General features: G+C 37.3%; 1 pseudogene; it reads left to right on the forward strand.

Moving 5' to 3' along the window:
• The first annotated feature begins 11,960 nt into the window (after nucleotides 1-11,960).
• On the forward strand, nucleotides 11,961-12,932 carry LOC123829927 (annotated as a pseudogene).
• The last annotated feature ends 2,914 nt before the right edge of the window (nucleotides 12,933-15,846 follow it).

Raw genomic sequence — 15,846 nt, forward strand, 5'->3', positions numbered from 1 at the left:
TCTCTGAAAATGTTCCATGTGCATTTGAAAAGAATGTGTATTTTGCTTCTTTGAGATGAAAGGCTCTTTGTATATCAGTTAAGTCCATTTGATTTAGGACATTTTTCTTTCTTTTTTTTTTTAAAGGAATATTATTTTTTTAAAGATTTTATTTATTTATTTTTAGAGAGGGAAGGGAGGGAGCTAGAGAGAGAGAGAGAGAAACATCAATGTGTGGTTGCTGGGGTTCTGGCCTGCAGCCCAGGAATGTGCCCTGGCTGGGAATCAAGCCTGGGACACTTTGGTTCCCAGCCCGCACTCAATCCACTGAGCTACGCCAGCCAGGGCTAATTTAGAACATTTTTTAATGCCACAGTATCCTTGCTGATGTTTTCTTTGGAAGAGCTGTCAATTTTTGACAGTGGGGTTATAAAATCCCCTACTATTCTCATGATGCTGTCAATATTTTTCTTGAAGTCCTCCAAGATTTTCGTTATAAATTTGTGTGCTCCTATGTTGGGTGCATATATTTACAATGTTTATGTCTTCTTGATGGATTCTTTCCTTGAATATTATGAAGCGACCTTCTGGATCTCTTTTTATGGCTCTCTTTTTGAAGTCTATTTTCTTGAATATGAGTATTGCTACCCTGTCTTTTCTTCATGTCCATTTGCTTGGAAAATTTGTTTCCAGCCCTTCACTTTCATTCTGTGTAGGTATTTTGTTCTGAGGTGGGTCTCTTGTAGGCAGCATATGTATGGATCCTATTTTCTTATCTGTTCTGCTATTGTGTTTCTTTTGATTGGGACATTTAATCCATTTACATTTAAGGTTATTACTGATAGGTACTTACTCATTGCCATGTTTTGATACCTGTATTCCTCTCTCTTTCATGGTTTTTCTTTTTGTTCTTAAGGCAAACCCTTTAGCATTTCTCGCAGAGCTGATTTGGAGGTGATATATTCTTTGAGTCTTCTTTTGTCTGGAAAATTCCTTATTTGGCCTTCTATTTTAATTGAGAGCCTTGCTGGATAAAGTAGTCTTGGTTGCAGGCCTCTGGTTCTCATTACTTGGAATATTTCTTGCCATTCCCTTCTGGCTTGGAGCATTTCCATTGAGAAGTCAGCTGAGAGACTTATTTGTGTTCCCTTGCATATTACTCCCTGTTTTTCCCTTGCTGCCTTTAAGATTCTCTCTTTATCTTGGAATTTTGCCATTTTAATTATGATGTATCTTGAAGTGGGCCTCTTTGGTTTGCTCTAGATTGGTGCTCTCTGTTTTTCCTGGGTTTGTGTGATCTTTTCTCTCATCACATTAGGAAGGTTTTCATCATTACTTTTTCAAATGAGTTTTCTATCCGTTACTCTTCTTCTTCTCTTTCTGGTATCCTTATTATATGGATATTATTACATTTCATGTTGTCCTGCATTTCTCTTAACCCCTCTTCATTGTTTCTGGGTCTCTTTTTCTTTTCTTGTCCTTTCTGGGTGTTTCTTTTTACCTTGCCCTCCAGCTCACTGATGTGATCCTCTGGTCCATCTAGCCTGCTTTTGCTTGTACTGTGTCTATCAGTTCCGAAATTTTATTCTTCATTTCCTCTTGGACTTTGTTGAAAGTTTCTATTTCCTTGTTATTTTGATATAGTTTTCAGTGAGTTCATTGTAGTTTCCCTGTAGTTTTTGGTGATTCTCTGTGAGCTCATTGAGCTTCCTTATAACCATTGCTTTGAAGTCAATATCTGATAGTTGAGTTGCCTTTATTTCATTTATCATTTTCTGAGGCTTCCACCTTTCTTTTCATTTGGAGATTGTTTCTTTGTATTCCCATTGTTTGCGAGACTCTTCTTGTTAGCCTCTGCTTCTTAAATTGATCTGTTCTGACTCCCTGCATTTATGGTGTGAAGTTCTATGGTAGAAAATCTGTGAGATTCAGTGATGCAGTGTCCTTAATTTCCTGAGCTCGCTGATCTTGCACTGTAGTTTATGTTGGCTCTCTGTATGTCTTTGGGTTTTGATTGTTGTTGTTGGGTCTTTCTTTGGTGGGTCCTTCCCTCCAGCTGGTTAACTGGGAGTCACTCCATCCACTACATCTTGTATTCTGTTGTGCAGGTGTGGAACGGTTGTGTTTAAGCTGGTTCTTTCATGTGTACAATGTTTTGAGGATTCTCTTTTCCTCTTGTTCAGTTGTTTGTTCTGAGTAATTTCTCTACCATTTAGTTGTATTTCCAGATAAGTCCTGAGTTGAGTTAGTGTGGCTTCTACTCCCTCCTTCACCTTCTTCTGTTGTTATCTGTTGGTGTTTCCTTTGTCGGTGGGTTTCCTCTTCCAGCAGGTATCCTGGTGTTCACAGCCTCCACCTACTCTTTTTTTTGTGATAAGTTATAAGGGGGAGGCAAAATGGTTTAAGACAGCAGGAGTGTATTCTATGTTATTTAAAGTACCATCCTGTAGAGAAGAGATAGGAGATCCTTTTTATATGTATAGTGTTAACTGTGATATTTCACCCAACTAGCCACATTTTAGGAAGGTTGGAAAGAAGATAAGGCTGTTGTTGAGGGGGGATGGATTGTGAGTTGGATTTAGAAAGCAGTGAGTTTGTGGGGGGTCAGATTGTGAGGTAAAGTGAGAGTAAAGGATAGAAGATAGATTTTGTGTGTGAGAGAATAGGATTAACCACAACAGTAATAAAGTTCAGGAAGCAGTGAAGTGGGCTAATATCTGGGAGGGGTGCTATGTGATATTTACAGTTGTATGGAACAGCCATTATTTACAATAATAATGGAGCAACAATCATATAACAGAATCTGTGTGATCTGGATAAGAACAAGAAGTATATGACCTAGAGTATTGTGCCAATGGAACACAAGTGAAGTGAAAAACAGTAAATTAAAAATACACTATGAGAGAGAGAACAAGGGGAACCAGTCAAACAATGCAATTTAACCAGTCAAGCGAAGAAGACTAAACAGAATGAAGAGAAATAAAAAAATATTAATAAAATGAAAGATGTAAGAAAAATAACACAAATATACAATAACTTCCAAGTTCCTTGGAGCAGCAAAGTGAAATTTGTCTCGCTGTTTCAGCTGTTGGAATCACCCCTCTTTGGGTCTATCCCTGGTCTTTTCACAGCTCCAGGTTTTATTGTCTCACTAGTGGAGGGGGGAAAGAAGAAGGGAGGGAGAAGAGATAACAAGGGAAAGAAAGGAATAAGAAATTTAAAAAAGAAGGAAGGAAAGGAAGAAGGAGGTAAAAGAAAAAAATTACTTTAAAAAAGAAAAGCCTATTGCTGGCTTTAAACCTGCCAAGCCAGTTCTACTGGTCTTCCTGTCTGCAGCAGGCTGAGGGATATTGGTTTCTCTTCTCCCTTCCTTAGCTGGACTCGTTCAGCCTCCAGCCCAGTTCCTCAGTTCGCTGCTGGGACCCCAGTGCCCTTCTGTGCCCAGCCTAGGCCTTCAGTCCACCAGTTGCTGTCCTTGAGGTGCACCAATTAGGGGCAATTCACATACCACGTTCTTGTTCTTTGCTGTCCTAGATGCTAGGGACTCTTAATGCACCTTCAGGCTAGTTTAGCCTCCCCACTGAGTTAAGTCTTTCTGGGGATTGCTGACTCCCTGAGCCCTGCAGTTCTCCTCTTCAGGGGTGTCTCCACCTTCCTCTTAGAGAGCCCATTGGCCCTGAAGGGCAGGGGTGCTAATGTGGCTGCTGCTGCTTATGCAGGTGCATGCCTCCTCTGCTGCTTCCTCTGGGGGTGCAGGGTTTGGGTGCAAGGTGCCTCTGGGCTGCAGGGTCAGGCACACTGTCCTGGGCCTGTGGGTGTGCTGGGTGGAGCAGCCACTGGTCTCTCATGTTCTGGTAGGTACTGTCCCCAGGGCTACATGTCTGCATGCTCAGCCTGCCAGCCACTTGTCCCACATGGCTGGGCAGATTGGGGCCACAGAGACCAGGGTGGCTGCTGCAAGAGAATTTCTCAAATAGCCACGGAGAGTCTCTTTTTCAACTTTTTCTTTTTGAAAAATTCCTCCTGCTCAAGCCTGCCGCTCCATACAAGGGACTGGCATCCTACACAGTTCCAGTCTCCAGCCAGGCCAGGGACTATCCAGGTCATGGCTTATCATGGCCCAACTCTCCCCAGCTGGCATCCACAGTCTCTGTGGGTGCACACTGCCCCTATGTGCTTGCCACCTCATTCTTATTGCTCCCCTGTGACTTCAACCAACCAGATCTCTCCTGGTGCTGCTCAAACTTTGTTTGGCAGGGGAGGGAGCTGTTGATTTGGATCTCTCCCAAGAACCCTGTGGCAGACCCAGTGGGTGCAGGCCCTGGGGCTGCAGTCACACTGGTCCCCATGTTGGACCCAGGGACCTTATTGTCCTGAAGCACTATCCTTATTATCTGATTTTTCAATGTCCTCTACAATTTTTGGCCTCCAGTCTTCATATATGCTGGGGTACTGTTGGCTCTTCACTCTGTTCCTCTGAAGATCGACTAGGTGTTTCAGCCGTGTGGAGGGGGAAGTGGACCCCACTCCCACCTATCTTGCTGCCATCTTCCCTTGTCATAATTTTCTATATAAATTTGAGAAAGTTCCTTTTCTTCCTGAGTGCCTAGGTTTTTCTGGTTCTTCTTTTATACTTCAGGTCTCTGCTAAAATGATACTGCAAAACAAATAACTCCTAAATTTCAAAGGTTTAAAATAATAAGCATTCTTTCATGTTGGTTACAGTTTTTCAGGTCAGTCAGTTTGGCTTTATTTCAGGCTGTTGTTTAGGTCAAGGTCTCCTCCACATGTCTTTCAATCTGAGAAAAGCAGTTACTTTTATGGCTCATGCACAGAAGGATAAAAGGCCAAGCCAAGCCACACCAACACTATTACAGCATCCACCTGCATCACATCTACTAACTATTCATTGTCCAAAGCTAGTCGTGTGGTGAAGCTGAAAGTCAATCAGGCAGAGGTGTAAAATCCACCTCTTTTATTAATAGGCACTACACAAGAATTGGGGCAGAATTCTGTTAGAGGGAGGGAATAAGGAATTGGAAACAATAATTAAATTTACCCCATTCCTCATCAGCCATTGGATATGTAGCTGTGTTTGCTATATAAAAAGTTGTTTTCACCAACTTTATTTTAAGGTGCTGTATGTTACGTGTAGCTTGAGAAATGATGTGCATATGTAAAGATCCTGTAGTAGTACTCTGGTATATTATTTACAGGGTAATAAAAAAATTCACCTTAGAAAAATATGTTTGAACAAATGTTTCGTTTGAGTGATTAGACTATGGTAATGCATTTTTCTTTTATATAATACAGAAATTTTCTGAATATGTATTAATGTAGTATTTTTTAAAAGGGACTTTATCAGTGAAAGTAGTTTCAAATGAAAGAGAATTCCAAATTTTAAAAGAGGTATATTTGCTTTTAGAGGATTAAATTTTAAATGTATACTCTGTGTCTCTGATAGCATTAATTTTTCATTTCCTCAACATTGTCCTTTTATTTACATTATTTCAAGAAAGAAATATTACAGAAACCAAGAGATTATATGGATAGACATGATTTTTAATTCAGTTCTATATATCACTTTTGCTAAATAGGGCATGCAGTTTACTGGACAGTACATAAAGCAAACCTCTCCCTATTGGTACCAAGTTTGCAGGCAATTTCATTTTAGTCCCGTCTGGAGATTGCTTGGCATTCCCATACATTTCAGCTCTGATTCTCTAATGGTCATCTGTTATGTTTTGATTACATGGATGAACTTCAAAAAGATCATTTGAGTAAATTGTCAAGTTAAGAGCACACTATACATATAAAGGAAGAATGCTACAACTCCAGATAAAATAGACTGTGCTTTACAATGAAGTTTGACACTTAAAAAATAATACAAATACTTTGTTTTTAAAAAGCCTACACATGAAAATGTTCTAAGGAATAATTTTCTGCATTGTTGACAATCTCAACAGATTGGCTAGATTCAAAATGGGTTTGGGGACATAAATACCTTTCATTCCTATAATTACTAATATTAAAGCTAAAAAGTGCTGAGAGGCCATATCATAGCTTCTACAGAACATGGTGAAGTTGAAGTTTGTATAGCATTTTTTCTACTCTGTTAACAGAAGAAAAACTGCTTATTACAAACTTTTACCAAGAATATTATATTTTTGGCTTAAAACACCATGACTTTCTTCAGCGTTTTCTTCCATATAAAAATAATCAATGACAAATTTTGACAGAGGCCAGCTGGTTCTCCAATAATATAAATAAGAGGTTGAGCCAAAATCCAACCTCTTTTGGTATATAAGACTTGCTACCCTATCCTCTTCCACTAGCTTTGTACAAGGATGAAATATCTTTTCACTCATGCTTTGTCTAGAATGTAAACAAAGGTTGTATGCTTCTGAACAACACCTTGCTTTTCATATCTCAATGTTCAGTTCTCATGCATGAGACCTCATGTACACACCCTAACACATGAATTCCTCTCAGAATCTCAAGCGCAGCAAATTTTACGATACCTTTTATCCTTTTTTCATTGTTTGCTAGCATTTAGTGATTTTTCAAGATTATCTAACTGCTTTCCATGCCATGTAAAGCCACATATACAATTTACTAATTAACTGACCTTTGCTTAATTGTCTTCATCTGAAAATTGGAAATTATCATGGTAACCATCTCCTGGGGTTGAATTGAATAAAAGGATGGACATAAAGTGCTTAGGAAAGAGTACCATCATATGGTAAACAATAAAAAATATAAAGTATTTCCATTATACATTTTTAAAATGTAAACATCTACTGCATGGCCAAGCACTGTTCTGGGTACTGGGAATTCAATTTGAACAAGATAGACAAAGTTTCTATTCTCATGGAGTTGACATTTCAGTGAGACATGACAAACAGGTAAAACAAACAAGATAGCTACTAGTAACAAAATAATTTTGGAAATGAGGACATTTAGTCTGAGACAAGGTATATAACTTGCTCACAATCAGAAAGCTAAAAGGTGGTAAAGCCTGGATTCAAATCTAGGATAATGATACTCCAAAACCCAAGCCTGCCATCACTTCCATGCTGTTATGCTCTTTATAATCTGAAATATTTTCCCACTGCAGCCTTCCTCTGTTACTCCATATACCTCATCCTTTGGAATCACCATACCATGTCTTTACCTTTACTGAAACTTGATTTTCCTTTGAATTTATCAGTTACGACAGTCATTCTCAAACTTCATTGCACATTGAAATCATTTGGGGATCTGTAATACAATTCTAATGCTTGGGTGGCCCCACAGAAATTCTGATTGAATTATTCTGGGTTAAATCAAGTGATTCCAACATGCAGCCTTTTAGAATGATGCCTGTTAATACTCTGCATGTATCCTAAAATGTTATTATCACATTGCCTACTTTAGTTTCTCTCCTGAGACAACTTCCTGAGTTATTTGGAAATTCCTATTATTAGGGCTACTCTTGCATTTTCCTTGGCACAAGTGGATTTCTCATTTTTCCAAATTATCCCCTTAGCTCTTTCAAAGCTCTAGGTATCTAAGGTACATCCAGTTACTAGATGGTGTCTGTCTCCCTCTAAATGGTCTTATATTGGATAGTCTGTTGTTTCCCTTATTTTATTCCAATGTCCTTATTACATTAAAATCATCTTTGCATTTTCTCCTGTGAGTACTCCATTATTGTGGGTCCATAGAAGCCAAATTTCTGAGAAGTTTCTCTCCATTATGTCTTCGCTTATTTTCCAGTCATCTCAAATAGCTGCATTTCTATTCAATTTGCATCTTCATGTGTTGCCAGAATACAGAACACACAACTAAGCAGATGTAAATAGAATATAATTTTATTTTGGTCTTATCTTGCCCATTTTATTCAGTGGGATAATATAATGCTACTTCTGACCACGACTCAACACAACCTCATATTGTCTTTCTTATGTTTCCTCCACAGGAGAGTCTTGAACATTTTATGCTCTGAAAGACTATAGGTTGATCACCATGGAGCCACCAAAATCTTGTGGTTACAGACACTTTCTCAAGGAGGAGTCAAGCACAGGTTCTCTATATCTCAGGACTGTAGACATAGCCTGAGTGTCCATATGAAAAAGTTCCCAACTAGACCCATAACAAAGGAGGGGGAGGTGGTGAATTACAAATCAACAAAGTCCTTCCTCCTCTATTATTTGACTTACTTTTATAATAGAATGGAATGGACCATATTACACATTTATAATGGAATACATTCTCACATTATTTTTTTCATTGCTACACCTGAACCCACTAAGATCAATTTTAGCATCACTTTAAGCAGTACAACCAGACATCATGTGCACCATGATGGGATGTAGTGAAATATCCTTACTTTAAAAAAACTGATCCTAGGTCAAATCAGCCACTAGATTTAATTTAGAATTCATAAGAAAATAAACTTTAACAAGTGCCTTAATTTGTTTAAGAAACAAGTTAAATGATACTACTAGAAAGCTTGGAAATGAAAAAAAAAACATGGAAGAAGCTTTATAGGACAAATGACCTAGTTTTTCCAGAAAACCAATTTCAAGGGGAAAGAAAGTAGGGATGTGTGTGGATTGTATAGAATAAAAGACACTTAAAGAACAAAAGAGCCAAGCATGATAAGCAGATCTTGTTTGGAACCTAATTTAAAAAGAAAAAAAACAAAACCAACAAACTAACTGTAAAAATCATTTTTGAGACAGAGTATCTCAATACTGTCTGATTACTAGATGGCATTAGAAATTATTGTAAATTCTCTTAAGTATGAAAATAGTATAATCATTACATTAAAAATAAAAGTATATCTATCATTTAAAAATGTACAATAAGGTATTTATATGAAAAATGACACAATGCTTGGTAATTTAAAAATTTCTACTTCTTAATATTTTGGAGATCAAAAAGTATACAATTACTGATTCTGGGGCTTGGTTTAATATATTAATTTCACTAACTTTGTGTATACTTGAAAATTTCTATAATAAATTTGTAATATCATGTTTGCTTTATTACTTTTAGTTTCATTGATATTGTCATTACTGTTGAGTTTTGTTTATTTTTTCATAGCTCAGGGATCTGTAAATTTAAAACTTAATCCAGGCAAGTCTGCCCATTGGACAGATGTAATTACCCATGCAGGGGTATGACTCTCAATTGGGTGTTCAGCATCATTTCTTCATTGGTTTAGGTCTCACATATTTACTTGAACTTAAAATTATTTAGCATCCAAGGGAGACATTTGGATATGTGATTATGCCAGTGACCCTACTTCAATTGTGAGAAAATAGGAAAAATTGGTTATTGTTGGGGTTAGCCTGACACTGTTGTTTTCAACTATTGATCAATACAGACAATGCACAAATCATAAGTGTATGCATACATTTTTCAGTCATGTTTAAAAATGAAACTAGCTCAGTATTTCTTTTTCAAATAGGTTCCCAAAGAGGAACTAATCATATTTGTTATCACTGCCTTGAAATGATTGCTAAAGCCTAATCAAAAAAGGCGTCCCATTTGCCTTTTGACTGTATGTCTGTCTTAGCCTTACCTCAAAAAGATTTTATGAAAGGTAGCCTGTGCTCATATTCCTATGTCTTACAGGATGCTCTCTTGGAAAGACAAGAAATGTTGAAACTATAATACTATAATTATGATAGTGATTCTTCTAATGCAGTGTTTAGCAAATTTGCCTCATCATAAGATTTACCTAGGACATTTGTCAAAACCACAAGCTCTGGGCTCCCCTTCTGAAGATCCCTAAAGATTTTAATTCAATAGGTTCTGGGTGGGCCCTTTAATGTGTTTTAAACAAGGTCTTCAGATGATTTTTGTGAAAATTCAAGTTTGAGAAACACTGCTCTAAATTAATTTATTTCACTTAAATTAAGTATGGAACATGGAAGTAACTTTTTACTACCACCTGTGAGCTCTGCTCCAGGAAAGTGATTTGTGTAGTAAGTCTACAAAATATAAAACCACAAAGAAATTTTGAGAATGCTTACCCCTGCCCAGGTTTGCTCAGCCTGACAGACTCAAGTTGCAGCAGTTTTCAACTCTTTACATTACAATCATTTAAGAAGCTTGGAAAATACCAATGCGTAAGACCAAGGCCCAGAGGGTGTTAATTGGTATGTAATAGGACCTATGTATTTCATTTTAAAAGGATCCTTATGTGGTTCTACAATAAAACCTGATTTGAGAAATCCTGAGGTTGGGTTATGCAATAGATAGTTGCAACTTTAGCAAACACTATCCTCTTAAAGAAGATAGGATTCGCAGCATAAACCTGTCCTGCAAGATCTAAAAGAGAGTAGCTTAGATTCCCATCCCATTCTTCCCCTAAGATCATATACATTTTCAGTTGTGCTGTGTAAGGTGGATTGGGTGGTTTGGACTTAATTTCTTCTTATCACCTTTGACTTTTCCCTTTATTGATGTTTTGGTCTCTGTGCTCTGTTTCAAAGTTTTTTTTCTCTCTCTGTGTATTTAGGCATAAAAATTAATTAAAGCAGATCGTACTATGAAGAGGTGAAGGGAATGGTTTGACATACAAAATGACATACAAAAACCATTATTTGAATATTTGAATGATGTTAAAATATTCCACTACTCTGCCACATTACTAGGATATCTCAACTTTTCTCTGATCTTGGGTGTGGAAAACTAAACATAGTACACCAAATCTGGACTTGCCCTATTTCTCTAAATATAATAAAAAATATCTCACAACCATTCTTTGATATGTAGAAAGTTCCATTTCCATTTCAGTGAAGCTCCTCAGGTCCTGTTCACTTCTAACCCAAAACTCCATTACTCCCCTAAACTGGTCTAGATGATGACTTAAAGTGTCATTCGTGCTTTTCTTGTTCTACATCATGCCAGCTGAGCTACAGAAGTCAGTTCTTTTCTTTTATCCACACAAAAGACTATTATGTAGCAAAATTTACTGAAACATGCGGCAGATGGGGGGATTTATAAAGCTGCAATAAAAATGTTAAAGCAAATAATGAAATGTCTGCTCTTTAGAAAATTTTCTCCATAATTTCTCTAACTCAGGCTCCAACTTCCAACATTTTGTTTTCTATAGAATGCTGCACACATTGTCTGTCTCTGTAGTAAATAAATTGAAACCAAGTACACTTCATAAAATCTGTATCATCTGATATCTATCTAAATTGAATTTTTTTGCTATGTAGAAAATTCAGTTTTTTTAATCTTAAAACTCAGAGCACTTTTAAAAATATATAGGCTCTAAGGACAGAGGTGCCTTTTGTCTACTGAGTACTTTGGTTTGTAAATATAAGATTTGAGAATATTGGACAAAGTCAAACTTTGTGTATAAACAAGATGAGAAAAAATATCTTCGATATTAAAAAATTAAATGTACAAAAATTTCATAGACAAAATTAAGTGCAAATCACAAGATGAGAAAGTTCCCAGAATGGAAACTCAAGCAGCCAATAGTCATGAAAAAATATTCAAACTCACTAGGTACTAGAGAAATGGCAATTAAACCCCAATAAAATGAATTAAATTAAAAGCACAATGAAATACTATTTCAATGCTCATTATGCTTAGAAAAATTTGATATTATGCTTAGAAAAAGTTTGACTAAGTTTCATCAAAGATTTAAAGAGCAGGAGGCCTTGGAGAAACCGAAGATACAGATGCAGGGGAGGGGGGTCTGGCACAGGGACTGGCAAAGGAGTCAGGAAGGCCAAGGTTAGAGGCACTCATTCTTCCACATGCCCACGCTGAAGCTATAACCCACAGCAGGGCTGGACTGCAGCTGCCAGACCAGTGACTAGAGTGGAGGGCCCCTCCTGCTTGGCAAAACCCTAACGTGATTTCCCCTGAGTGCCTGCCTGCCTATAAGTGCATTATGAGCTCTGGAAGTCAGGGACAGAACCGGGGTGCATGGTCCAGGAGCCCCCAGTCTGAGTGCCCCCCACAGCACCATGTCTGGGCTCCTGGATTGCCCCATGCTTTCCAATGCCATGACCAGGGTGTCGCACTTGCACATAATAATGGAGCCGGAGCACCAAACACAGGAGGAAGAGGTGGACAAGATGATGAAACACAAGTTGAAGGAAGGAAAAGGAGAGGGAAGAGAGAATGTTACTAGAAGAGTCCAAGAAACAAGTCCTGAAGTTGCAAGCAAAGCTTTTGACCCTACAGGAAGAGAAGCACTAGCTTTTCATACAGCTCAAGAAGTTGTAGATGAGGAAGAAAGGTGGAGGCGAAAGGAGTCCAGTGACCTGACCAACCTGTCATTGGCTGGATATCCACATAGTCAGACTGTTCACACAGGAACTCATCTCCTCAGCATGCAGGGGAGCCCTGGAGGACACAATTGCCCGGGCACCTTCCTGGCAGCTGACAGAGCCAAATAGATGCTCGCATCCCAAGGGCTCACCACCCAGCATTATGTGGACTCATAGCTTTCATAGGGAACCCAGAGCACGGGCAATTCCAAGGCAGCCAAAGCGATGCCTATGGGACTGTTCAGCCTCCATCTCACTAAGGACCCATTCAACTGATCATCAGCTCTTGTCATCAGCTCAGAGATCCTTCAGTATTTCCTGCAGTGCAGTACTTGTCTCAGACACAGCCATAGCCCTATGCCATGCACAGCCACTTTCAGCCCACCCAGGCAATGTTCCTTCCAGCCTGGTGGTGGTCTGTCCTTTTAGAAGCAGATGGAACATGCTAACTAGTGAAATGGCTTGTCTGCCTCATCCTCCCTGTGCCCCATATATCTCCAAGCTCTGCACTCAGCCTTGGGACTCTTTGCTCCCTGTAGCCCCCCATGCAGATGCAACCAACAGGAAAGCTAAACTTTGTAGCTGCCACCCAACCTGGATCCCCAGCTCCTTTTCATTCAGCACAGCCAGAATCCACAATTCTACCACAGTGCTCATCAAATTTGATTTTCAACCTCACCTCACCCCCACCATGAGTGAGTATCCCCAGTATGCCCTAGTCCTAGGGCAATAAAATCTATCTGCCATTTCGGGGAGGATATATGAAGAGCATAATTGAGTTGGCATGAACTTCCCATTAAATTAAGGACTTCAAAAATCCTCTACTGGATTAATTCTAGATCAAAATAACAAGGCTTCTACATTCAACTGATACTACATAATTTATTTATTATGTAGAAATAATCATATATCATAGTTATCTTTGCTTTTTGTCTTTTTGATTATTGTCAGTGTTACTCTCAAGAATATAAACCCCATGAAATAAAAAAATATATCTACTTTGGTCACAAGTGTGTTCCTATCTTCTGGCAGATATACCTTAGCAGAAAAAACATTTAACAGAAAAAGTGGTTATTGATTGATAATATTTTGGTGTAGATAAATGATTAATAATTTTGACATGAGTGTATGATTTGGAGAGAAAATGAGCATAGGCTGAGTATTGAAGCTAGTTGAGGAAATAGCATTACATTTCTCTTTTAATATGTAGTCTGGAATTTTTAACCAACAATTAAGCTCAATACAATTCAGTTTTATTAATAAAATCCCTGATTTTGTCAACAATATAATTATTTGAGAAACCATATATCACAGTCTTAAAAATTCTTCCTGACTTCATATAAGAAACCACCAACTTAATGTCTCCCTATAAAAATGTGTTTTGCATTTAATGGCAGCCAGGAGTCCACCTCAATATCTTGTTAGCTTCCTGTAGGGACAAAATAAAAAAGAACATCTAACATGTATAGCTGGCAAATATTCTCCTTAACTAGATTAGCTTCTGCTGGAGGTCCAATACATATGTTATTTCTAGCCTAGCCCTTGTCAATTCATTCATACTTTTGTCCTCCACCATGCCTCAGAAGTAAAGATAAGTCTTCAGAAAGTATTCTCATTGTGGGCCTTACCATTGGCTATTTTTTATATTACTGTATACCAGGGACAGGACCTGGATCATTTTAAGTGTTTAATAAATATTTGTTGAATGAATGAGTCATTGATTTAATCCATCAAGAGACGAATAGTCTCTGAATCATTCCAAGACCAAATCATAATTGGATATATTTATTTCTCCAGTATCTTTTCTTTATATAGTTAAAATAGCAAAGCAATCCAAAGTCCCATCAAGAACATGTTGTGCTGTAAAATGACAATTTAATGCTTAATTTTTCTTAGAAGGAAAAAAATATCTAGAGTACCAGATTGCTTTTCATTAGGGCTTTACAGCTTTCCTCATAGAATTTATTGAACTAGTATTTTAAATGGTGAATTTGGTGGTTTTCTTTTCTAACATACCATTTATTCATGTTTTGCATTTGATTAAGAGTTTCGTTTGACTGAGAATTTTTCTTCTTTTTCTCTTTTCTAGAACAATTGCAGTTTCCATCTCAATGTATCCTCATGAATCTTCCATCATATTGATGATCCAGTGTTCCTGCCTCTGCGGAAGTGGTGGGTAACACAGATTTAGTCATAGAGCCAAAGAAAATGTTGCCACTTTACTGTCGTTAAGGATATTTTTTTTCAATGCCTCAGACTCACAACTTTTGCCCAACATTATATATAAAATATCTCCAATGTGCAGAAAATTTGAAAGAATTTTACAGTGAACATTCACCTACCCAACACCAAAATTTAACAATTAACATTTTGCTATATTGGTTTTATTATATATCTTTTTATCTCTCCATCATCCTACCCATCCATCAAGCCATCTTATATTTGTAGGCATTTTACTGTAAGTTGAATTCATCAGTACTACAGTCCTAAACATTTTAGCATACAAATCAGAAGCCAAAGTTCAATATTTGTTTGCAGTTTTTTAAATTTGAAGTGAAACTTACTTAAAACAACATGTACAAATTTTAAGCATGTAATTCGATGAGTTTTGACAAATAACACAAACTCCTTTCACAATATAGTGCATTATCATCAACCAGAAAATGTTTTCATATTACACTTTCTAGTCAGTCTCCACCCCTACTCTTCCTTTCAGAGGTCACCACTATTCTGACTTTTTTCCATCATAAATTAGTTTTCTCTGCTTGTTGCAGCACTTCTTATGAATTATATCATACACTATGCACTCTTTTGTGTAAGGCTTCTTTCACTCAGCATTATGTTTTTGACATTCATCCATGTCATTCTCTGTGTAAAGATCTTACCAGTTTGTAATACAATACTAAGTAGCATTTCATTTTATGAATATATTACACTTTACTTATTCTCCTATTGATCAATACTAGAGGTGTGTTATCAGTTTTGACTTTTATGAATAAAGCCCTGTGTACATTCTTGTATATGAATCTTTGTGTAAACTTATATGTGTGCATATAACTTGGATAAATATCTAGTAGTGTACTTCCTGGTTGCAACATAGGTGTATCTTTTGTTTTAACTAAAACTGCCTGATCTTTCTTCCCAAGTACTTATGTCATTTTACACTCCTACCCAACAATATATGAGAGTTCAAGTTGTTACACATCTGCGGCAAACTAGGTGTTATCAGTCTTAATTTAACTATCCTGGTGGATTTAATATTTCATTGTGATGTTAATTTTCATTTCCCAAATGACTAATGATTTTGAGTTTTCATCATCTGATTTTTTGCCCTTCCTGGGATAAATTTGTTATTTGTTAATTAGGGATTCTCTTTTTTGAAGAGTTGATTTCAACTTGCTAATATATTGCTAAAGATTTTTATTACAATATTTCTTAGAGACATATTTTTTCCTTTGTTAGGTTTTGATCCTTTTAGGTAGAGCATATTTTGACGCCATTATCTCACAAGATGTGAAGCCATAATCACTAGTTCTTGCCTCCAGGCTTGTAGACTAGCGGGTATGTGGCTTGAGCTTAG

Source organism: Phyllostomus hastatus, unplaced genomic scaffold (genome assembly GCF_019186645.2).
Source record: "Phyllostomus hastatus isolate PE091 unplaced genomic scaffold, TTU_PhHast_1.1 phas_scaffold_12, whole genome shotgun sequence".
In the NCBI taxonomy this organism is placed as follows: domain Eukaryota; kingdom Metazoa; phylum Chordata; class Mammalia; order Chiroptera; family Phyllostomidae; genus Phyllostomus; species Phyllostomus hastatus.